Below are 26277 nucleotides of genomic sequence, written 5' to 3'. Positions count from 1 at the left end.
TAGCTTCAGGCTTGATTCAAAGGTTCAAGGAGAAGGCTTGGAAATCATAAAACCAGAAAGGCAAAGGTCTTCAAAAAAGTGGTTATGCCCACAGACAGAGAGATGAATGAAAATATTCTGTGTTTTTAGGTGTACATGACACATTTTTCCATCATTCTTTCTTAAATTGCACATCCACAGGGCATAATCCCATTAACCAGTCTGTCCCCACTCTTGGAATTTGGGGAAAGGCAAAAGGCTGATGCCAAGCACTTTGGCAAGGGGGACAGTCCTGGGTTTACTTTCAAGGATGTCCCTTAAGGGCACAGTGGAGATGGGTGGCCTGGCAGCAGCTAAGAGCTTCAGGTCCATACACCAGATTGCCTGAGAGAGTGAGTCAGTTATTTTCTCATCCATGGTTTCCAATGGCACCAGCAAAACTTGAGTCATCAGGGTCCCTAGAGAGACATCTTCAACCTATATATGCATTTGTGCTCATTGATGGTGGATGGTCCTCAGCCATCCACACCAAGCTCAACACCTAAGCCCTCCCTCTCCAAGGCCACCATTTACTTTCTGCTCCTGTTTGCATATATCTGATCTACTCTCTTCACCTTCTTGGAGGAAGCTGGGTCTCCTAAGAGAAGGAAACACATAAACTCTTTTTCGAGTAATGAAAATATTCTAGCTAATTTCTTCCTCTTTTCTGTCTCTCCCTTGGTCATAAAACCATAAAATCCTCCTGCCCCGCTCCCTCTCCTTTCTCTTCCTTCTTTCCCTCTTTCTCTCACCGTCTTGATCTCTCACCTTTCTTTCTTTTGTCTTTTCCCCTCCCTTCCTCCAACTGACATAAAGGTTTTCCCTCAACTCTTGACTCTCTCTTCCTACTCCCAACTCTCCTCCTCCCTCTACAATGTGCTGGTAAAGCTGATGTCTCCCTCTACAACACCAAAACAAGATAAAAGTTTACAGAGCTGTGATTCTTTTTGCTCACTGTTTTAACTGTTTATAAAATCAGTTCTCTAAATTTAAGATGTCACAAGTATACCCAAATGGAAGCTTCTGAAGGAGTCTCTAGAATGCAGAGAGGATCAACTGTTCTTTTCTCTTTAAAGGTATGTCTTACCCTATGTCACTTACCCTGTGTCCCTCCAAAATTCATATGTTGAAGCCCTAACCCGCAGTACTTCAAAATGTGACTGTATTTGGAGATAGGGTCTCTACAGAGGTGATAAGTTAAAGAGAGATCATTAGGATTGGCTCTAATCCAGTATGACTGGTGTTCTTATAAGAGGAAATCTGGATGCACAAAGGGACAACAGTGATGGGCACAGAGGAAAGGCGGCCATCTGCAAGCCAATAACAGAGGCCTCAGAAGAAACCAACCATGCTGACATCTAGATCTTGGACTTCCAGCCTCCAGAACTATGAGAAATGAATTTATGTTGTTTAAGCCACCCAGTCTGCAGTATTTTGTTACAGCAGCCCTAACAAACTAATTCACCCTGTGAAGAGGGTATGTGTAGAAGTAAATGCAGGTATGTGCCAGAATTCTCTCGCATTTTGGAATCTGGACAAAAATTACCCTATGTCTATTATTCTTCTTAAATTTAAGGATTAAACTTTTGCAAGGCAAAAAGAACCACAAAAGTCTAAGATAAGTAGCCCCTTTGGTATCCTGGTTCTTCCATCGGCATGACCCAAAGATGAAGCTCTAACCCCCCAGGCAGTTAGTGTTCTGAACGCCCAGGATGCCTGCCCTGGCCCGCCCAAGAGTTGGCATAACACAAGGACACTTATGTATCCCAGCGAATTCTTCAGAGTAGAATTGGAACTGATTTAATCTTGCTCTAACTATATAAACCAGATTCCTCCTGGAAAAAAAAAAAATTCATTTGAGAAACCAAGCAACAAAAGTTTTAGAACTTTAATAAGAAAATAAAGTTTACATTACAGGCAATACTGGATACATTTAGAAGGTCAGTGAGACGATGGAAGTGACTGGAAAGGAAGATTATCAAAACTCAACCAACGGGGACCTACAGACTTGAGTTGGCTCTTACACATCTGTAGAAACCGGTCAGCCTACAGATCCTAGCATGTCCCAGCCAAACTGTGAATTCTTTTGGAACCCCCTTTACAACATAACCTTGAGGTCTGTACACAGACTTCTTCTGTTAGGTGGTCAGTAAATAAAACAATCTGAATTCTTAGGTGGTCAGTAAATAAAACAATCTGAATAACTTTTCTCTTGACTACAACCAAAGCCCCACATACTTTTATGAGCTGACTTGTACCCAGATAAATCATTAATGAAGGTGACTATGGACCCTGACACCACCCTCTAATAGACAAGCACCCAAAAGCTGACAGATATAGATTCACATATGTTTCTGTGATGTAACCATCTCTAATAAGCTAGTGAAGAAAAAAAAAAAAACAAACAAACAGATATGGTAATCTTGTTTGTGATCCTATTTTTTCCTTTTTCCTTAAGCCCATTCTCTCACCAGGCAAGCCCAGATTCTCGGCAGCATCCCCTCCACCATGCCAGGAGAGCAGAGGAAGGCTTAACAGAGCTACTCAGATAAATAGTTTCCGCTGTGCTTGGGGAGAGCCACTGTCCCCAGGTAGAAGCATCTCTACACTTGCCTCCTCCATCAGCAGGTCAAAGACAAGATAAGCCAGGGACTGAATGGGACAGAGTGTACACCTTTTCAGGCTATAAGCTCTCCTCTCGAGCAGCAGCTCGCACACCTCCCGCAGGAACAGGAGGCATCTCAAGTTAACAGAACGCCCTTGACATGTATGTTGAACTATTTCAGCAACGCACAGCATTCCCTCTCTACCTTCCAAGTTGGACTTCAAGGAACAGGGACGAGGCACTGGGTGGGAGGGGGGTGACAGAGAGGATATTCACCCAGGCTTGTACTCATAAACGGCTCCTCACTCAGCATTTTAGCCTTTACAATTTATTTTATTATGGCTACATTCAAACATTCATAGAAGTAGTAAGAATCACAAGCCGATAGCCCAGCTTCAACACTTATTCTCAATGTGGTTTCATCTGGCTCTATTTGTTGTTATGGAGTATATTTAAGGAAATAACAAATATGATAAAATTCAATCTTTTATTACCTCCAAATGAGTATGCATATAGAGCCACCATTAATAAGAATGCAGAAAGGTGTCAGATATCAATAAACAATTCCAAACTGAAGTTCTGCTAATTAACCACCTGCCTATAGTATACTATGAATTAATATCCTCTTTAAATTCAGTGATTCATATTTTGTGTCTATACAGAATTGCGTTTTTGTGTTAACAGCAATTAATTTCTTAAATGTTAACATTTAAAGGTTATTATAACTGTGTTTTTGTATTTCTTCATTTCACCAATGTGCCAAAAACCTTAAAGCAGAGAAGAGAAAGGAAAAGAGAGAAGAAAAAAGAAAAGGAAGTAGTCATGGGCTCTCTGAACCCCTGAAATGTCCTGTCCCCAAAGAAAAATTCAAAATGAATTAAATTAAATAAAACGATACTGATAATGGCAACAATTTGTTGAGTATTTACTATGTGCCAAGCCCATAAGAAGAAAACTCCTTGAATATGGAGCATGCCTTTTTTACATATTTCCACTCTGCAGTGCCCTGTACACAGGAAGTGCTCAATCAATGTATGTTTGTTGGACTTATTCGAAGACATTTCAAAAGACATAGCTCGAGGCACAACTGGAAAAGCAGAGAGGGGTGAAGATTAGTTACTGACAATCCAAAGGTAAGCTGCGGCTTTGGAGGAGAGGGAGCAACTTAGTTTGAGGAACCACCCCATTTTCTTTCCTCCAGCTGGTTTACTACCTTCTTGAATCATTTTGCAGTTCCCCTAACCAGGGAACACATGGCAGTTGCTTCTTTTTGATATGGTTTCACTCATCTAATAAGTAGACATAGACTTCTTTCATTTATAGTCTAAAGGATATCGTTATCAGCTGGTTGTGTCTCTCCTAGAGACAGGGCTCCATTTGGGAACCACAGGCTATATAGTACGGTAGCTCTGAGACTTTGTAGTGCAGGAGGGTTGGCCCAGAGTATCCGAGAGGCAGGACAAAGGATGAGGCAAGGGAAGAGTTAATGCATTACAGGGGTGGCTGAGTCCATCCCAAAGCAGTGTGCCAGTGCAGTTCATTTTCGACATCATTCCATTTCTTCTGCACTAATTCACAGTCATTATCATACCTGGACAAGCACCTCATGCTTCATTTACTGACATTAATTAATTTCCCACCCCATGCTTTTTATCTTATTTTAAAAGAGTAAGAGGGTAAATATCCCATTCTTCTAGGAAAAGAATACAGGTTTAATAGTGATCAGCAGCTGGCTTTCTCTAGAGCAGATGAGGAAAGAGAAGCTCACGCCGGCACATTGTAGAGCTCGCTGGACCAGAACCGCGGCTACATCTTTCACCTCCTGTCACCACCTTCACTCACAGCCTCCTCCCATCTTCGATCTCAATGTTCCACTGTCACCCTCTTACATGCAGGGACTTACAAGAGTTGTGATGGGAGAGAATGACCAACCGTGGACACGTCTCCCCTCGCTAAAGAAGATAGCCAGTCACGACACAGAGAAAAGTAATAAATGCATTAGGAGGATTAACTGATAACTGTCCAAGGAGCACAACTCAAACTTTCTGACTCAGCTGCTGAAACCTGCAACTTTACTGCGTAAACTAAAAGTCCCAGCTGGGCACATCTCTGAATGTCCTACCTGTCTCTCAAATGGGTAGGCCAAAGGGCCGAAGAGGCAAGTAAAATGGAAACACCTAAGCGTTCCCATCAGAAACACTCTTCTGTGAATGTGTGTGTGCTTCCCCTGTCATCTACTCTATAAATGAATTTCATAATTTCCAACCGTATTATTTATTATTATCTATTATTAAACTCTGTGGCACTAGTGTCTTATTCAGCAACTATATTAACACTCTGCATTCCTGGCATGCTACCTGTATTAATAATTCTGCCTGGTGAATCAACACAGAAATGTATCTTCATGATGGCTTTTTGGGGAGAGGCAGGGTAGGCGTTATTGAAGAAAATGCCTCGATTCCTATTAAAGAATGACTTGGCCTTTCCTCAAAAGGAGGCTTGCACTAGAAAATCCACCTGGCAGCCTAGCCAACACAAGTCATGAGCTAAAACTGCCATAATTTGGTCAGCATCCTTGGCAAGTCATACATCTCTGGGCCTTGAAGTTCTGTCTACTTAGAGGTTAGCCAGTGAGTTCCACAACCTCCTCTCTCACCAGGGATTTTTCAAGGCCAGATGACACAGAACATCCTGAGTTCTAATTCTGCCTGAATCATCTTACTTCTTCCATGCCACTGGAAAGGGGGCAAGACAAAACTTTGGTTGTCCCTCATTTGTAGAGCATGGATTGGAAACTCTCTTTGTGTGAATTAAATACCTTGGCAGCATTTCTTTAAAGACATAACCAAAAGCCAAGTTCTTGGAAAAGAGAGAGCACAGTTTAAATAGCAAAGATTATTATTAGTTGATTTGTTGAATTCTCTCTCAGAATCACCAGCGACTTGCAGTTGATCGAAATCTCTAGCTCATCCTTTCCTTAGTTTCCATGCTGAAGGCATAAGACATGGGAACCAACCACTAGAAACGTGAAATACAGAGGAATTTAAGTGAGGCACTAATTTATTCCCAACGAATTACACAGCACGCCAACTGTAAATGTGACTTTCCTGTTAATGATTCAGACGGAGTCACACAGAAGGGGTTCTAGATACATCCAGGTTCTTTTGTTTAAGCTGAAGTCTGGACATGGTCATTTTTATGATTACCAGTTCACTGTGCCTTTTAGTGAACTCACTCTTCCTGGGATAACTGGAAATGCGCTTTGTAACAGGGGTTGGAAAATAAGACCAAGCACATTAAGAACTTAATAAATAAATAAGCTTATAGGGAAATGAGAAGGGGCCTAAGGGGCTGGGGTAGAGGCAGGGAGTTGGGAAATATAACACATCAAAGGGAGACAGAGACCGCAAATGACCTATAAAATGGAGAGTAAGGTGACATCTAACCAGAATAATAATCTAGATTTATTAGTAACCAATGTAAAGCATGAGACATGACATTAAAAGGAGTGGAGGGGCAATGCTGACTAATTATGAATCCTGTCACTCTAACATTTGTATCTTTAAACAGTTAAGATACTTAGTACAAACTACGTCAAGATTATCCACAGGAACAAATCCAGAAGGTCACTATGTTTGTAGTTATATTGTCTGTCCTTTGTGTCAAAATAGAACAAATCTAAAAATACAACCAATCAAATTAGTAAGGTCTAAAGTACTTGTTGAAGCATATGGGACAAGTATTAAAGAACAGAGACTTGATTCAGTCCATCAGTCAATCCACTGAAATGTATTTATTAAGGGCTTACACCATGACCAACACTGCTATGTCCTAATTGCAATTCGAGAAGCTCGGGAGAGAGGAGAAGGTCTAGCCCTAGCTAGTTCATTGTCTCCTTTTGTGTACTCAAACAAAACATGATCTAGTTGGACAATATTTATCCAGCCTCTGTTATGAAATAGGCATATCCGTGGGTATACAGGAAAGCCAAGAATTATCAAGGTTCACTCTCTGCCCCTATCAGACAGATCAGGGGAATGGTAAGCAAGTATACAAATAACACTTAGACACAGCATATACAATAACTGTGAATAGCCTCGGTTTCCTGATCTAAAAGATGAAAACACCACCAATTAACAAAAGTATACCAGCTACTTGAACTTTGGAGTTTGGGGGAAAAAATAGTCCACTGATATAAATATATCTAAAGTTTTGCATTTGTGGGAGATGAAATGAGCTCTTTGGTCAAAACTTTAAATTTTTTATTAGGATTTTATAATATGTGGTTTCTCAGTTTGGTTGAATCCTTGATCTAAGGTATCATTTTATCATCTTGTTTACATAGATAACATATCTTATTCAAGTGATTGAAACTCTGGGGGGAAAAAGACTGGGGGAGATACCTGAAAAAGTAAAGGAAGGCTCAAGAAACAAATATGTCCTAAACAAATGCTATCATATAAAAGTGAGAGTCTTGAGTCGAGGAGCAGCATGAGCAAAATGTCAACGTTTCTGAAGGCCCTAGGGACAAGTCTCCTTTCTGTTGGTGGCAGCAATATTAACTGAACATTCCTACAATTTTTCTCCACAGAAAAGTCCCCAGTATTCTTTTTGCTTCAAAGATACAACACCTGAAGGTTACTCTGTGTAATTCTCTAAATCCTCTCCCTCGTATTGCCTGTTTCTCCAGTTACTTTCCTCACTCTTTACCTTAAAACTGATCACTCCAGTTCATTCTCGACATCCCTTGGCACTGTGCGGCATGCACGTGTTTGTGCGCATGTGCACACCTTCTAACAAAGTAGCTATTAGTGTCTGGGAATCTCTTTCCTCACTCCCAATAGGGACTTACACGGAAGCTGTCCGTGTACACCTCTGCTTTTTGTCCTAGTTCAATTTGGCAATTCCACTTCAGCACTTGCCTCAAGAAGGCAGGCAAAAAATACAAAAATAGAAGAGCTTTAACTACGCTCTAAACCTCTTGTTAAAGGTTACAGGAGAAGTGAAAGAGGGAAAGTGTAAAGAATACATATCACTTCGCATACCTGTGCAGTTCAAAACACATTGCAGCCATCCATCTTGAAGGTCGAAACCCTCAGACTTTGCCTGGGTTCATCCACTACCCTGGGTTTCCATGACAACGGATGAGCCAATCACAAAAGACCTTGCTGCAATGCCCAATCATCACCAGAACCAATAAAAGTTGCTCCTCTACCAGGTCTTTTCTTCCTTCTGACTGGGAAATGATTTTTTAATGAAAGCTAACATTTTAGTAGGTGGGGATAAAAAGAACTCTGAAATGCAAAAGCAAAAGAAATAATTCCATCACATTCACTATGATCTAAAACAGTTGGGAGTTAGCTTGATAAGGCAAGCCGACCATACTGTAAATCAATTAATATTCATTTTTTTCACCGGTTTCCAACCCCTCATCAAGATTGTCACTCACTAACAAAATGTTGATTGTTATATAAGATTTTTTCCCCAGGCCTGTCTCTGTCTCACCTATGAACCCTGAGTTTTGGTGAATTATTTTATTTGGTTCTATTAACCCCATACTCACGAACTAGAATGTCATGGAAGACGTGTGTAGGTTTTTCTTCTCCTGGCTTACTAACCTACTGCCACTTCCACCACCCCTGGGGAGAAAAACCACAAACTGACAGTGTCTTCAGTGACCCTTTTATCCTGCCCGCACATTGAAATGACCACAAAGAGAGGGCACAAAGGAAAGACAGCCCAGAGTGAAAATGGAACATGGACTGGAAATGGGGGTGGTACACATGGACGAGAGTACAGAGGACAATGAGGAACAAAAAAAGATCAAGAAAAATAAGCTTGGTAGACAGGAAGATAAAGGGGAAGAAAATCCAAGCTAAATGCAAACCAGACTTGGTCCTCATCTGAACCATCTGTCTCCTCCATTTCCTCTATAAGAGGAGGAATAATAGGAAAGAGATACGAAATCAAAGCCATACAGTATCTACATGAGAGAGAGAGAGAAACAGGTTGGCGGAATAATATTACACACTGAAAATATAAATCCTGAACTGACACTTACCCCTAGCTCTTAGGACACTGACTTGCATAAAGTACAAAAAGTCAACATATAGCAAATTCTCTACTAGCAACTCAGGTCAACTATGGAAATATTTTTTTCTCCTTCACAGTCCCTACCCTACGATTTCTTAAAATGAGTTTCCTATACCGACTGGATCAGACGTTCCTAGATGCTATCCAGGATTAAGTCTCTCTGGAGTTGCAACTTGGAAAGTAAAATTTTAACAAGTATCCATGGTAATTCTAATATCCTCTAAAATTTGAAAGATGCTCCTCAAATCTTTACAATTCCTGTGTTGAGTGCATTACCTAACTATGTTGAATTTGCAAAGCCTGCTTTTAAAAGTTATCTCCAAAACATCTCACATACAACGAGAATTGCTGCCGCTACATGAACAGATGTTTCTGTTATTATACCATAAGCCCCATAATAAAGCCTCTTCTCCCAGGTTTGATCTTTTAATGCCTCAGAGTATCTACTACAATCCAAACTCTTAAAAATAGTTCTTCTCATAAAAAAAATAGCATAAAATGAGTATGAAATTCCTTATATGCTCACATATTCAATCTATGTAAAAATATTTGGAGCAAGATACAAAAGAAACAAAACTTTAAACCACACGTTAGTCCACAAATGGTCGGGCCCAAAATAAAAACCTGGAGATCTCATTTAAAATCACAGATTAGGTCAAATATGTGGTGACAGAAAGAAATCTAACTATGGGCGGTGAACACGCAACGCAATATATATATGCCTTACTATTGAATTGTACACCTGAAACTTACTGGATTTTGTTAACCAATGTCACCATAAGATAGATGATAGATAGATAGATAGATAGATAGATAGATAGATAGATAGATAGATAGATGATAGATAGACAAACAGACGAAATGGCATATTCCCGAGCATTCTAATGCAGTGGGTTGAGGAAGGTACCCAGAATATGCATTTTAACAATTATGTTCAAGGGCCAAATTTTAGGAAATGGTTAGTATAACATGAACTAGTTTGATTTCAATAGCTTAAATCAGAATTTCTCAAAATGTGGTCCCCAGCCCAGCAGCATCAGCATCACCTGAGGACATTACGGAACTACAAATGATGGTTTCCATCCCAGATCTAATGAATCAGAAACTGTGGAGGTGGGATCCAGCAGTGTCTTAGAGGAGTACTTTTAACTCTTAGAATGAGCCGGGTAGCTTTAGAAAATCCAGTGCCCAGACCGCTTTTCAGACTAACTATATCTCTGGAGCAGAGAGAGAGGCTGGGCATCGGTAGCTTGTAAAGCCCCCCAGGTGATTCTAATGTGTAGCCAAGGTTGAAAACCACTGACTCAGAGCAATATTACTTACTTCACTTGTGAAGCACAGGGACAGTCACACCCCTACTCACCTATTGTGACACACTGCTTTACCATCAAAAATTATTTACAATTATCTAGGTTTTTATAGCCTGTTTCACACTTCAACCTCTTGGATGTCAGTGGCATGACAATGGTCACATGTCCTCACAGAGCTTGAGAGAGGAGGGAAAAGAGAGGTGCATCTAATTTGTTATTAGATCAAGTTACTTACTGAAAATTACTTGAAAGTAAAAAGGGCTGAATTTCTGAAATGTTCTTTCAGCTATGAGCTCCCTACCTCTAGATGAGAAACACATAATGGAGGGGGGAAAGCTACCCTAGGTCTTCTTTTTCCAATCTGTCATCAACCCCATGATTATTTCCTCCATCAACCTGGGTGTGTGGGCTGGGAGTCACTTACCCTCTTTTAAATTGCCCCATTTGTGTCAAGGTTACTTTGTACAAAATGATACGCATTACCCATTAATTCTCTTCAGCACCTCCTACATTTCTCCCCAAGCCTAGGCTCTTAGAAAGCCTCTCTTTCTTCCAACTCCTTTTTAAAAGACCTTTAAAACATAGTGGGTTTACCCTGTGGCTTTGTCATGCTTTTCCATCCTCTAATCTCTGAGCCAACAGACAGCTAATCATTATAATAAAAATTAGTTATTATCATTGCACTAAAAAGAAAAGGATGCCAAATCCTGTATTTCCCTCCAGGTCTAGTTAAACACCTCCTCCTTCATGAAGCATTCCATGTAGACCCCTCACAATATTAATAATTTTCCTTTCAGTCGATTGCTGTAATTATTTGTATCTCTGCACTGTGCTATCTAGTGCTTGGGTAGATACTGGCATGTACTGTTTTTGAGTTGTGTATTATAAAGTCTTTTTTATCATTCCAACTCACTGACAAACTTCTCAAAGGCAGACAGCATACCGTCTAGTTCTTTTATATCCTTCACATTCACAGGGCCATTCTGGGCAAAAAGCACACAGCAGAAATACAATAAACATTTGACTATCCTTACACCTATTTTATAGAACATCAGCAACATTTAATCATTATTCTGGCTTTTCAGATACATTCTCCAAGTTAGAAAGCAAAACTAAGATCAGCATCCTGTTTCTAATTTCAATAAGCAAGGTGATCCTCATTCTTACGGATCAGAAAGCATATTGACTCAAGGGTGAGAGAGAGAGAGAGAGAGAGAGAGAGAGAGAGAGAGAGAGAGAGAGAGAGAGAGAGAACGTGAGCACATGCCTGTCTCCCTATTCTAAGGTTTCTAATGCAATGCCTTGAAATGCCTGTAAAAATTAAATACATTTTAGTTTTTATAACTTAATCTTTGCTTTTGTTATTGTCTTCAAATCTCTGCTTTTGTCCTTTTTAATTATTATTAGAATTTAAGAACTATTTCTAAGATAATTTTAAACATTTTTGTTATAGAAACCATCACAAATCTTAAAATTTAATTTTAATAATTGACAAGACATTTGTTCCTATGGGTAGCATTTGCATTTTAAAGCTGCTCAAGGCTGAGGTAGTGTAGAATTTCAAAGATGATTTGAATTGGTCGTGAAACATTAAATTTTCATTCTAAAAACAATACTGCACTTTGAGAAATCATGCTCCCTTCTTTGGAGAAGCATAAGGCTTAGTGATTCATAATGTGAAAGTTAATAAGTGTATTTTGGAGAATAGACATTACACTCAAATATACAGGAAACTGAAAAATTTTCATTGCATTTTTAGCATATAAGTAAATTTCTACGCAACACAGCCTGCCCACCTGATCTTCACTCCAACTTCTGTAACCAGTATAAATAGAAAGATGCTTTAGGGAAGTGTGAAATGTAGAGGATGAGTGAGCAGAATCTCTTGCATGGTTAACTGAGGGGAAGAGGACCCCGTGGTGCGGGGAGTGATTCTCTAGACAGCACTGGAAAAGCAACCGAGAAAAGGAAAAAATGTGAACACCTGAAAAAACGATTGATATGCTCCCCAGAGACACGAGAGAGGATTTGAGTGATGCACGTACCCTAGATGGAGAGGAGACCAGTGTGCACAAACCTACTCTTTAGACAGGAATTAAAGAGACTGCAGCAGTCAGGAAGAGGAAGTGGAGACAACCAAAGGCGGAAGGCTCTCCCTGGCTGCTCCGCAGTTCGGGCAGCTGGAAAGCTATCCACAAAGTACACTTGAGATTTCGAATACCAGCCCCGAAAAGAAGCATTGCGTCGAAGGTGGTGTGGAAGATGAACGGGCCAGGAGACTAATAGTAACCAAGAATTCCCAGTTACTACCCGAGTCAACACTCTTAGTAACTAACATACTGACATACAATATTTTTGGTAATTACACTATTTAATAAAATTTTATTATAATAATGCTTGCCCTGCTTTTTGGATTTTTCTCCAAATTTCTCCTAATTACAGGAAGTAATTCATGTTACAAATAGATCGATTTAAATGTTACACTTGTCTCTGCTGGAAGAGAGGCAATATTTAAATGGAAAGAAAAATAGTTTTCTAGTAGTTATATAGGCTCTCAAAGTCATATTTATTAAAGAAGGTTATTTTTGTCCTTAGTTACTCTAATCAGGCTCCCAATTGCCCCAGGTTTATACAGCTCCGATAGCCTTATTTCTATTCCTGGACCTGCAGAGATCAGGGCCTTTGCCCTGGGGGCCTCTGAACTCGACCTGGGATGCTTTGGATGCTTTCTGCAGAGCAGTCTCCTCTTTGCTATTCAGACTTCACTGTAAGTATCATCTCCCTGGAAATTCCCTCAGTTAAACTCAAATAGCCTTCCCAGTCATTCTATCAGTTCCCCTTGTCTTAATTCACTGTCTTATATGTTTCTTATGTATCTTTGTTTGATTATTTAGGGCCTTTTTCCTGCTCTGGAAATAAAAGCACCATAAAATCTGGAAATTCGCCTTGCCTTACCACTATATCTCCATTGCCCAGCACTGTGTGTGGTATATAAACTCATTAAATATTAGTTAAATGAATTTGCTAAAATAATAACTGTTAATATCATTACCATATCAAAGCAGTCTGCTTTGGAGTGATATTTATTCTAATTTTAGTATCTATTCCCTTCCACTGCTTTTTATTATTTATTACTAGCACTAATCACTATATGCCATTTTATTATGTATTTATTCATTAGTTATCTCTTCAGCTAAAATCTAAGCTTTTTTTGTCTCTTTGGTTTACTCTAATATCCCTAGCACCTGGAACAGGTCTTAGTACATAGTAGCAACTCAAATTATTGTTGAATGAAGTCGGTAGTCATATCATGAATCCTATCATGCTTCTTCCCTTCCTTCATCTTCTCTAAACAATGCACAAGCAGCTTGCTGCTTTGCTATTTGCCACTGAGTGTCTTCTTGACCCTGTTATTGTCTGTTTCTGCCACCCTGGCATACCCAGGTGTTCTTAGTTGATTAAAGCAGAGGTGTTCAACCTGGTTGAAACATTCTCTTTTTGCCTTGTCCTTCATTAGCAGTGATTTGTAGGCTTTGGCTGTCCTCTACTCAACTCTTCCATTCTTATTCCAATTTCACTCTCCAAAGTCACAAACCTGGAGACCGTCATTAATGCCATGACTGCTTCACTATCACCACCCACCTGGAGACACTTAGAAGAGAGAAGCAGCAAGTGAGAGGAGAGCTTGGCCACATCCCCAGAGTCACTCAACTTCAGGAGTCACAAAGCAGTCACCACAACATGCAACACGCTCCAGGTGCAATGGATTAATTCTCACCCAGAATTCCTGGCCACCTCGATAAACTTACTCCTGTGCGATATCACACCTATTGCAAGCCTGTTGCAGGAAGGGCACTATGCTTGTCTCTATGGAAACTGCAAAATCAAAAAACATATAGATTCTACCTCTAACAGTTTATCATTCTGGAGGAAGGCAAACTTCTACAAAAATAATGGTAATAAAATGTCCTTCCACACCTGTCCAGACCTCACAGTACTACTCATGCACACCAGCAGTTCGCCTAGTATCATCCATATAAACTCTATAAAGCAGCCCCTTCTATGTCAGCCACTCTATAGTTTGAACTCTTGCTCCTAGGGATTAAATAGACACAAAGTCAATAAATTGCAGTTAAGTTAGGTTATGCCTAGTGTATCTCAAAGTGTGGTCTCCATATCACTTATATTAAAACTACCTGGGGTATGCTAGACCCACTGAATCAGAATCCCAGGGGTGAACCTTAAGATCCACTTTTTTTTTTTTAATCCACATTTTAAAACACTCTCTATGTGATTCTTCTAGATACTAATGTTTGGGAACCGTTGGATAAGACTTATGTAGGATATGACAGTATTTCTCTACATGGCAATAAGTCTTTGCATATGTTGCTATAGTATTATGACAGCCTTTCAAACTGTTGGTCAGCAACCCCATGTCTGTCTGTCTCTCTAGCAGCCCTTGCAATATGGGTACTTTCTACTATCTTTGCCCCTTTTAACAATATGGCACGAAAACAACGCTGGCAACCACTAATTCCAGCCTTTAGCCACTGGGTCCCCAATATCGAGTTGGCTTTCTAAAGCCGAGAAAAAGATCATGTATATATGTATGTGTGTGTGTGTGTGTGTATTAAACAAACCAATATGACCACTGTTAATCATGATTCTCACTCATCATAATTTGAGGCTACCACTGCCTAATATAGAGGCCATTACTCAGAATGCATTGACTTAGTATCCCTAGGAGTAGAGACCTAGTATCTGTGTGGGTTTTTTTGTTTGTTTGTTTGTTTGTTTGTTTTTTATGCCTGCAGCACCTGGTATTCCTAGGTGGTCACCCATCCAAGTACTAACCAGATCCAATCCTGCTTAGCTTCCGAAATCGGGCGTGTTCAGGGTGGCATGGCCATAGACTAGAATCTGTATTTTTAAAAAACATTTCAGTTGCTTCCAAGCAGTTGACACAACGCTGATCCATAGATCAACAATGGGAACCAGCAATCCAATGTAAGGTCTGGGACAAATTAGTATCCAGCTCCTAATGATGAAAGCATTGCCATAGTCTTATACACTTCAATACAGGCTTAATCACTTACCTATGCATATGAATAATGGCAGTGATTTATTCTAAACCTACAAATAACTCTAAAGTTAACTGCATTATTCCCTCTTACTCTCTCTTCTTTTCAAATGCATGATGTTTAGTCCTCTAAGTTGGCTTTTCAAAGGATACTCCAGAAATATCACAAATGAACTCATGCTTAATATATCATCACATTAGCCAGCCTCCAGGTTCTTGCTTCCTGGTATTCATGCCCTGGTGTAGTCCTCTCCCACAACGAAGAATGCTGAACTGTGTAGTCAATATAGGGCATTGAGGAAATGACAAAAGTGTGACCTGCAAGGCTAAGTAATAAAAGACACTGCCATTTCTGCCTTTGCTCCCTTAGCTCACTTGCTATGGGGGAGGTAGCTGCCATGTCATCAGGACACTAACACAGCCCTCTGGAGAAGCCTACATGGTAAGAAAAGGTCTTCTGCCAACAGCCAGCAGCAACTTGCCATTCGTCTACATGTGCCATCTAGAAGTGGATCCTCTAGCTCCAGTCGAGCCTTCAGATGACCACAGCCCTGGCCAATGTCTTGACTGCTACTCAAACCACCCAGCTCAGCTACTCACGAATTCCTGATCCACAGAGGCTGTGTGAGATAATGTCTAAAGCCACTGCATCTTGTGATAGTTTGCTATGCAGCAATAGCTTATATACCTCGTGTAACCCAAGATGGCATCAGAGCCCCAAACTCAGGACTCTCTGTGGCCAGAACTGAGCAAGCATGCCAGGCAAAATTACTTTGTTCCTTTCTCCTTCAATTTACTCTATTAAAAGAAAGTTTCACAATAGAGAGGTTTTTCTTTTAAAGAGCCTTAGTAACAGCCCTACTGTATCAAACAGGATTGGTTTTAAATGAACATCCTTGTACTTCTCTACCTGCCAGGGGAGTTGTGAAGCTTAATTAATTACAGATCTTTGGATGAAAGAAGCACCGAGCACTGAGAATTATCAAACAGGACTAGGAAAAATGAAAAAAAAAAAAAAAAGACATTTTCTCTATTTGCTTGCTAAATCCATTTCACCTAAGATTTAGCTAAGGCTGAGTCACCTATTGTTTAGAGAATATTTAATTTTTGCTGAATGCAGAGTGGAAAGAAGCCGGCACAGCAGTGGGACAGGGAGCCCCTGTCCTTTAGCTTAAAATAGGCCTTTTTCTCAAAATAAACGCCAGCACCTCTTTAAGGGGACAGCATGGGCATTTGTATCATTTGAGCGTTCAAGGAGAAACAGTGAGATGAAATACACATGTGATCTAAGCCCCATCTAGCAGCGTTATCTCCATTTGCAACCAGAGGCTTCCTAAACCATGAGCCAGACAACCCCACGGGTGTTAATGTCTTCCTTGGGCAAATAGATTTTAAGTGCAGGAAATACATTTTGGGGGTTCTTTTTAATGTTCTAATGATGATGGTCCTGCCAGAGGAAGCCCAGGGGAGCAGAACTGAGTCTCCATAGAAGAATGAGATGGTGATTGGTAGAGGTCGGGTAGTACAGTGGAAAAATCCCTAGGGCTTAAAGCCAAACTCAAAAAGTTCAAATCTTGGCTCCTCCACTCACTAAACAAATGACCTTGATTGAATAAGTGAATTAACTGACCCTAAACTTCCTCACAGCAAAAACACAGCTGCAAGTCATATTGATTGGGCTAGTGTGCCCTCCCCCTGCAGGTCTCCAAATCACAAAGGCCGTGCCCAAGGAAGAGAAAAAACTAGTTTGCTGGCCCTTAATGCTGGGGTTTTCCATCACTGAGAGGTCTTGTCCATCCTCCTCACCCTCAAGAAGTAAGGTCAGGCCTGGGGCTGCTCCTCACTCGCCACGGTTCTTTGTGGCTTTCTCTTCTGATGTGTGTCTTTTCCTACAAAGCTCCAAAATTCCAGCCCGGAAAGGCCTAGGCCCCATCTTTGCATCCACTTCCTTTTCGTTAGGGCTTCTCAACAGGCACTTGGGGACTGGCTTTTCCCCTCACCAAAGCAGTAAAATCAGGAAGGTAATTTTGGCTTCTTAGGTCGCTCAGGTCTTCCCAGGTTTTCCGTGTGATGCAGTCTAGTTGACTAGAATCCTGCTCAGTGTTTGGGGCCTAACCCCTACCTAACAATGAGTGGTTCCTTTGCATTGTTTCACCCCCTCTGTGCATACATTTACCTTAATACTTCATGGGGAGGGATGGCAGGTCTAGGGAATTATACAGGTATTTCTAGACTATTATAATCATGCCTGGATAGTATAACTATCTATATCACCTGATGTAATAATCAAGATAAATAGGGATGAAAAGCTTGTAAACATTAAAGCATGCTACCCAGGTTAATTATTATAGTCACAGAAGGATCAATACCAACTCTGACCTAAAGCAAAAGGGCCTACTCGAAAGGAGAGGAAAGGAGGGAAGGGGAGAGGAGGGGAGAGGAGGAGAGAATGAAAGAAAGAAAAGAGAGAGAGAGAGAGAGAGGGAGGGGAGGAGGGAGGGAGGGAGAAGGAGGAAGGAGGAAGGATGAAGGAAGGAAGGAAGGAAGGAAGGAAGGAAGGAAGGAAGAAGAGAGAGAGGAGAGAGAGAGAGAGAGAGAGAGAGAGAGAGAGAGAAGAAAGAAAGAAAGAAAGAAAAGAAAGGAAGGAAGGAAGGGAAGGAAGGAAGAAGAAGAAGGAAGGAAGGAAGGAAGGAAGGAAGGAAGGAAGGAAGGAAGGAAAGAAAGAAAGAAAGAAAGAAAGAAAGAAAGAAAGAAAGAAAGAAAGAAAGAAAGAAAGAAAATGGGGGTGGGAGGGGGTGGGAGCAGGCTCTACACACCTTCAGACACAATGATTTAGATCAAGGAAAGGTCTGCTGGACTGGAGTACAGAGGGTGACCCCAGGACCTTGATCCATCTTGTTGACTCCATTAGACCTAATTCTGCTGACAGTCATTGCTACGTGACTTGGAGCTTCCTCAGAACCCAGAGCTACAACTGCATTTCTTGGTGATTGTGTTAAATGCATGGGAGAAAAGTGGAAGAGGAAAGAGAGGGAAAAACGAAGACACTGAGGTAGCACAGACCACTTCTGTTTATAACAGGTAGCATGAGCTCTCTCGGCGAGCTTGTTGACTTTATGATGTGGGTTTCAAAGGACTTCAAGGACACCCACTCTACTCACAGCAATGCCATGAACCTCCCCAAAGAACCACTCTACCTTGTGTCACAAAAAAAGACACTGACCAGAAAGAAGGCTTCGTCATAACAGAAGCAAGAAGAACAAGTCTAAGGTGCGCAGACCAAGTACAGGTTAGGAAAGACAGACGAATCCTGCTCTAGGATTAAGTCCTAAGATCAATTCTAGTCCTGTTTCTGTCATCAAGTAGCTAACTGATTTTGGGCAAATAGCTGCCCGGAGTCTCGGTTTTTTTATCCGTGAAAAGGGGGTGTTAATACCCTCCTGGTCTAGCCAATCCAGGACCAGTGCGAGGATCACATGTAGAAGGATTTGGTAGACCGTAAAGTGCTTCAAGGTGTAAAACGTCACTGGGCACTGCCATAGATGACACTAGACCATTTCTACACACAGGCTTCTAAATTCCTCTCCCTCTCCACTTCTCATCTGCCCCAGAATTTATCTCCTGTACTCACCGATCCTCTTTTTCCTTTTCCTTTTGCATATACCTTAGATGTGTCGATTGTACACAATAAAATCTCTGTGTGTTGATCAACCCCACTGATAGTCAAAATGGAAGTAAAATGGTTATTCCTAGTGTAGAATATCTTCAAAAACTCTTTAAGGAAAGGTCTATGTCTTGATTACAAAAGAGGTTTGAGGAGCAAAGCCTCTCCCACCGAAAACAAACAGACTTGTCTGATTTCTTCCCTAAGCAGAATGCTGAGGTAATAACTTTAGCAATAACAACTGCACGTATAAGAATTCCCCCCAAAACATGTGAAAATTGCAGATGCCTGAGCCTTATTCTCAGAGATCTGGGGTGAGACTCAGAAATGTTCCCTTCTTACAAACTCTCCTCCACCCTAAGGTGATTCCAATGCCCACTTTGAAGAACCCTGAACTCGAAGACATTATCAGTGGCATACCTAACAGGATGCGACTCGTATTATGCAATTAAATATTTCCCCAAAATAGATGAGGCTTATGGAGGCCAAATATAAACTAGAAGTCAGAAAGGCAGCCAAAACCCCCAAATGAGTAAAGCTCTGCCAAGAATGATATATGAACATGAAAAAAAAATTAAATATCTGTTGTCGACTCAGTGACTGCCTACAGACAGATAATTGGTCTACAAATATTTATGAGATATTAACAAAAAGAAGGTCCAGGAATTATCTAAATTGTGACAAGGTCGAAGATTAGACGAATGGGATGAACTCAAGAAACAGCTGGTTTTTGGTTTGCAATCAAGGAAAACATATACTGAGATCTAAGACATTATGAATTCACCTCAAAAAAAAAAATGATGGAAGCTGCATTGTCTAGGTGTTACTAGAGAGAAAACTAAATTTGAATGAGAGGGCAGGGACATCAGATGGCATCATGACATCTGACATTCCAGACCTTTTCAGGGAGGTTTTTCCACATCTCTCCTTGAAACAGGATTAACCCTGAGAAGCCCTTGTGCTTCAGGCACCAGGTGTTGATCTAGGTTGGGTCACTGAAGTTTCTGGTCTCATCCTCTGACTGCTCTTGTCCCCTTGCCCTGGCTGGCACCCAGCAATTTCATGCTAATTCTGAGCCTGCCCAGAGCTTACAGAGACTCTGTCACAGTGCCCCTTTGCCATGGCTTGCAACCTGAAAACATTGATTATTCACAGTGAAAATTAACTATCTAGGTCAGTGGTTCTCAAGTGTAGCTACACATTAAATTTACCCAGAAAGACATTTTGTTTTTCTAATACTTTTCTAGTCCTTATCCCACACCAATTAAACAGACTCTCTGGTAGTGCAGCCTAGGCATCGGTATCTGGTATAAGATCTCCAGGTGACTCTAATGTATGGGCAGAACATTGATCCAGATTATGGTTCCTACTTTGTCTGTACATCAGAATTTCCCAGGAATATATTTTAAAAAATAACACTAGATCCAATTCCAAGAAATTTAAACTTAATTGGTCTGGGATGAAACTCAATTGTATTTTTTGAAAGCTGCTTAGGTGATTTTAATGTGCTACCAGATGGGGAAGGGCTCTCCTTATGGGAAGAGCTCCAGTAAGTCAAACTCAAGTTATTTCCCTCCACCTTTGACCTTCTTCTGTTCTCGTGCCCCCAGTATGAACCCTGCTTTTCCTACTGAATGTCTTATTTCAGTTAGCAGCTTCATCATCTTCTCAGTCACCCAGGCTAGGGATCCCTGGAGTCATCTTCGCATCTACCTTCTTCCTCATTCCCACACCAAGAACTGGCAGAACATGTCACAGATCCATTCCCTCCTAAGGCAGTATCCCTCTCTCACAAAGAAGGTTAGTAGAACTTCCTAATAGATCTCCGTACCCCAACCTCTTATCTACTGGGGCAGACTGATTATAAAAATAGCTCAAATTCTTCATACCTATCTGTAACCACATCCTCTGAATAGCAAGTTTGCAGTTCCTCTCACCTAGAAATAGGCTGTGGAGTTTATGTGCCCAACCTATCAATCTGGCCGTGTGACTTGCTTCAGTCAATAGAGTGCAGCAGAAATAATGGCCTTGCATGTATCTACTCTTTCTTGCTTCTCTGTGATCGCCAGAAGAATGTGTCCAGGCTACCGTAAAAACGATCCTAGGCGAACCTACCAGAGCATGAGAGACCACACGTAGCAAAACCCAGACATTCAGCTAAGGCACCAAAGAGCGAGAGGGCCCAGCCAAGACCTGCAAAGCCAACTGGCCTATCTGCAGGCGACCACAGACGCATGAGTGAGCCACTGTCCCCTCAAACCAGATAAAAAGGTCTATCCAGCCAGCCCAGCACTCATGACAGATAATAAATGGCTGGTAGTCTTAAACCACTGGGTTTTGGGGTGGTTTGTTACACACTAATAGCTAACTCATGTACTTGCTGTATAAAAATCTTTAGCCGTAATAAAACTACCATTAATAATGATAAGCTTTCTATGAGATATATACAAATATATTCTTACAAAGAGGAAGTATAGAACCATAGAAGGAGTGAGAATTGTGTGTGTGTGTACTAAATATTCATACCAATATTTTAAAAATCATCAAGATGACTCCCTCATAGCTGAGTACTACTACGCAGTTTCAGTGCTCACACTTGCATGTATGTTCATGACTGCACTGGTGCCAGGAATAGGATATTAACAGTCATGGGCCAGTGAGGAAAGAACAGAGGGGGACCCAATACACGCCTCTGTGCGCTACACAAACAGTACTTCCCGGGGTCTGGCATAGGGAAAAGTGAGGGTGAGAACGGAATGAATACACAGCACAGACAGAATGGAAAAGGTCAAACTTTAAATGACCTGGCCGAGGAAGATGGTACCATATTCACAACGTCCATGAAGATTTATTTTCATATAGATTACAAACTGGTCACATTAAAGTAATATTGCTTTTTTGTATTGTTGCTTGTAATGTATAAACTTGTTTTGGTTTTATACCCATAGCAGAGCATTAAACTTAATTTAAAACAAATTTTATTTTTGTAAACATTAAAGTAATGTCATCATAAAAATAATTTAACACAAATTAGGGTGTGAAGCAGTGCCAACACTTTTTAGTTTTAAAAAAGATCTACTCATTATTCATGTATGAGAAACTCTGTATCAGTTCGTTTAATCCTCATGTTCACACTGTAAAGCTGATTTCCTTGCCCCCAAGTAGTGGGTGAAGAAACGGATGATGAGAAAGGTTAAGTGCCATATCCCTGGAAACCGGCAGAGCTGGGATTCTGATTCCAGGCTTGTCTGATTCCAAAGACTGCATCTTAATGTCATAGCTCAAGTCCACCTCTCTTTATAAACCTCTCCATAGCTCCCTATAGCCCTTAAATTCTAATTCCTCAGCAAAGCATCCAGGATTCTCCACAAGCCATTAAACCACTGTCAGACTGATTCCTTTCTGTATGTTTCAATCTACACTCTATCTCAGCAACTTCAGGCAGCTCACCTCTCACCAATGCTCTCCTCTGCCTGCAGAAATCCTACTGTGTCTTCATGGCACTTCTTGAATGCTACCTGTGGCGTCTTTTCTGATGTCCAGATCCCATCGACACTATATAAACTCTGGGGACCTGATTTTTCTCCATCTGACATACATTATGATGACTTGTTTAAATGTGTCTCTTCTATCAGATTGAGAATCTACTCCTTGAGGGCAGTGACAATGTTACTTTTAATTTTTGTGTAGATAATGGGGTGGGTTTTGCATAGTATAAAGACAACAGTTGCTCACTGTAGAAAACAGACAATAGCAGGAAGTAGGTATTAAGAAAAGAGACTTGAAACCATTTCCACTTGGTGATATTTCTTCCTGTATCTATCATCTTTTTAAAATCTTAAAAACTCATTGATCCAGTTTTATATTGTTTCCCTTATTTCCGTTAGACTATTAAACCATGAACATTCTGTCATGTTATTTAATATTTATCAAAAACTTGATTTTTAATGGCTGTGATTCCATCACATGTGGATTGCATTATTTATTTAATGTTTACCAATCTTTTAGGCATCTAAACAATTTCCAGGGTATTTATTACCCTACTTATCACCCTAAACAATAATACAACATACTTGTATATAAATCTTTTCATAGAAAATTCTTGGAAACATAACTGAGGTATGCACTTTGTGTCTCTTCCTGCCCAAAACTTATTCAATTGTTTTGCGCACAGTACTGTGAACACTTGCATATGCTTTGCACATAGGCCCACACCTGGCACAAAAATAGGCACTCGATATTTGTTGAATGAATAAACAAATAAATGAATGAAAAAAGGAACAGTAGGAACTCAATCCAAACAAATTTTTAGAATCAACTATAAGACATGGAAAACCTAACTACATTTAGAGAACAGATATGAGTTTTACTATACCTTAATAATGGGTTAGTAATAGTATGACTGACAGAATTCTAGAAAGGAGTGACAACGGAAGGGAGCATTTAGGGATGTGGCTCTAAATCCCATCCAGCAAGGAGTCAAAAGATGATAAGTCTCATAAATCAAGAGAGAGTACTAGAATCCCAGTTACTGTAGAACAGAAGAAAAATGACCAGAAACATTTAAAAATTTTACCACACTAGAGAATGAGCTGCAGCGGAGGTGATTTTACTTTCATGTTGCTTCTGTAAACATCTGAATATTTTTACACTGTATAAAAAATGCTTTTATAAATTTTGTGTTTCTTTTTATTTTTGCTTATATCATTTTAATTTTAAAAGTATTAAGAACAAAAACACAAATAACCTTTTGCCATTGAGAGAGAGAGAGAGAGAGAGAGAGAAAGAGACAGAGACAGAGACAGAGAGACAGAGAAACAGAGAGAGACAGAGAGAGAGAGAAAGAGAGATTAAGTCAGGCTTTTTTGTTTAAATCTTCAGATAATTCCTTTTGTAGGTATATATCAACAAGGTCTGAATTGTCTTTCTTAAATGATTCTAAAATTACAAGACACCCCTTCGTTTTTTCCCTTTTCATCGTCCCCCCTACACCCCAGTCCCAAGTGTGCTTCATCAAAACTTCTCCTTTTCAAATTAAAAAAATAACAATGCATAAATAAGCATCATAAAAAGAACAGGAAATAACAACAATGATAGTCAATCCCCGTAAGAAAAGGTCAAGGAATATTTTGAAAAGGGGCAACACTGGACATCTCTATTTTATATAATGATCTATACAAAAATAATGTGCAAAGGCTGGTTGGAGGAGGCGAATGCCCTTTGGTTCTAAAGAAATGTATTCAGCAAAATTTACTGAGTACCTGCTGCATCTACAAGAACCCCAATGATTATCAGGAAGGAAGAGAATCCAGTGACCCCCACTGGTCTATCACCCATACCCATGAGACAGAAATGAGGCACCTTTCTGTGTTGCACCTAGCATCCATTTGTGCCTTTAATGTAATACGTTAGAGTATACTGAGTGCATGATGTGGAGACATGGTCTACCACATCATAGGCACTCAGTATACTCTAACGTATTATATTAAAGGCACAGATGGAAGAAATGAAGGAGAGAAAAATTTATTGAGCATCTACTGTGTGATGGACATAAATGATAATCATTACACATGTATGTATATGTGTTTGTTGTTGCTTAAAGAAATAGCAGAAAAGACAATTCTAGCAGAAGCCTAAAATTCTTCTATTTTTAGACCATCAGTCTTACAGAAGGATGAAGTAGGCCACAAGAACAATTTTTCAAGGCCTCAGGAAAATAGCTTCTATATCCAAGGCACTATACCAACTCCATTTCTGTCACTGAGATAGAGGACATCCTTAGATTATTCTTTTTTTTCTCTCTCTTTAATTTCCCCCGCTACACCACTTCCACCCCGCCGACCCATGGATGTTGCCGTTTCCCCTTAAGAGCTGGGGCGTCTCCTCCCACATGCTTGCGGCGTTCACTGAGGGCTTGGCACACCCAGCACACTTGGGGGCCCTGGCGCACCCAGGTTCTGGCACACCCAGGGCATAGTCTGTGGCTCCACCTGGTGTGCAAACCCAGGACCTTCTGCGTGTAAAGCAGACATGCTAACTACTACACTATGGAGCCACATCCTAGATTATTCTTAAATTACTAAAAAACTACATCCACAGACTTAACATGAAAGATGATAACAGGACCCTGGGATATGTTGGAAATGCTATACATTGACCCCTCAGTGGGAAAGGCCAAAAAAAAAAGTGTTGTTGATATTTTTAACCATGTTCTAAACCAATAGTTGGGAAGTAGGCAGAGTGGGTAGAGAGGGTGAACAGTACAGAGCCAGCTTCAGGATAGATTACTAGGGGCAAGTAGGTATCATTCAAAGGGTGGAAGAAAAGCTATTTGGTTCACAGTCACATAGGACCCTGAGGTCAAATGTACTCACAGCCTAAGACTTTTTACATCTTACACTTTAGACAGTAAGACGACCTTGTCCCAAGAGGTAAATAAAAAGTCAGCCTCTGACTACTCAAAAACAGAAGAAAGGGGCAAGAAAGATAGATAGATAGATAGATAGATAGATAGATAGATAGATAGATAGATAGATAGACAGACAGACAGGCAGGCAGGCAGGCAGGCAGGCAGGCAGGCAGACCGACTGAAGACAGACAGACATAGATGTAGATGGTAACATCTACAGTTTGAGGAATTTAACTATCCAACTTTATCTTTTACTCGCTCTAAACAAACCCTCCAATATGACCAGAGATCCCAAGGACTTTCAGTCCATCCAAGCTCATTCCAGGCTCTTTCTATTCCATGACTGTAGCTCTCAGAGACTTAACATATTCTTTCAACTCATTTTTTTGAATGAATTAATAAGTGAATGACTATCACCAAGTTGAACACATAAGAAGTCAAATTGTTGCCAAATTCTGGATGAATAAGGCTGGGGCTCCCAATGCCATTTGGAACAGAAGCAAAGTATTGACTCCAGATTATTACTGAAAGGAGAAGGTCCACAACTAATGATACATTCTGAGGCCCTGAAGACCTATCCTGGAAAAGGTATCTTGCTCTTTATCCTATAGGAAAAGCTTGGATCAGTTGCCACCAATTCTCACCCTGATTATTGCTCGACCAGTGTGTGTTCAAAGCAGTTCAAAATGAAGAACAGACATCCCTAGGATATGTTTTAAATTACAAGGTCATTGTCATTAGAAGAACTGCCAATGCCAGAGAAGGAAAGGATCATACCAAATAAGAACTATATTTAATTGTAGTTATTTTATCTATTCATTTTGCCGAAATCACTTAATATGTAACAATGAAGGTAAAATAAAGGGGAAAAACAACGAAGCACAAATACTCTTATTTTTTAATAAGTAAATAAATTAAGATGTCTGATAATGGGAGCTGTAGAGAGACAGATGCTTTAATTAGCACATCCTGATGTGCAATCTGAGGCAGGGGAAGGAGAGAAGGTCTTTTCTCATTGCAATTGGTGTCAATTTATAGTACAATTACTACTGTTGTCTCATATGTTGAACTCTAATGTTTAGAATTTTAAAAAGATGA

General features: G+C 40.3%; 1 protein-coding gene and 1 pseudogene across 1 annotated transcript in view; both read right to left on the bottom strand.

Annotated features, from left to right (window-relative positions):
- The window catches only part of NRXN3 (neurexin 3), a 1605778-nt gene that overhangs the window by 1140864 nt on the left and 438637 nt on the right, over positions 1-26277 (bottom strand). The gene's annotated exons all lie outside the window — the stretch shown is intronic.
- LOC120619933 (uncharacterized) lies at positions 14832-14940 on the bottom strand (annotated as a pseudogene).

Source organism: Pteropus medius, unplaced genomic scaffold, assembly GCF_902729225.1.
Source record: "Pteropus medius unplaced genomic scaffold, Ma_sr-lr_union100, whole genome shotgun sequence".
NCBI classification, from domain to species: Eukaryota; Metazoa; Chordata; class Mammalia; order Chiroptera; family Pteropodidae; genus Pteropus; species Pteropus medius.
Note: the sequence above shows the minus strand (reverse complement) of the source record. Positions and strands in the feature narration are given on the sequence as shown.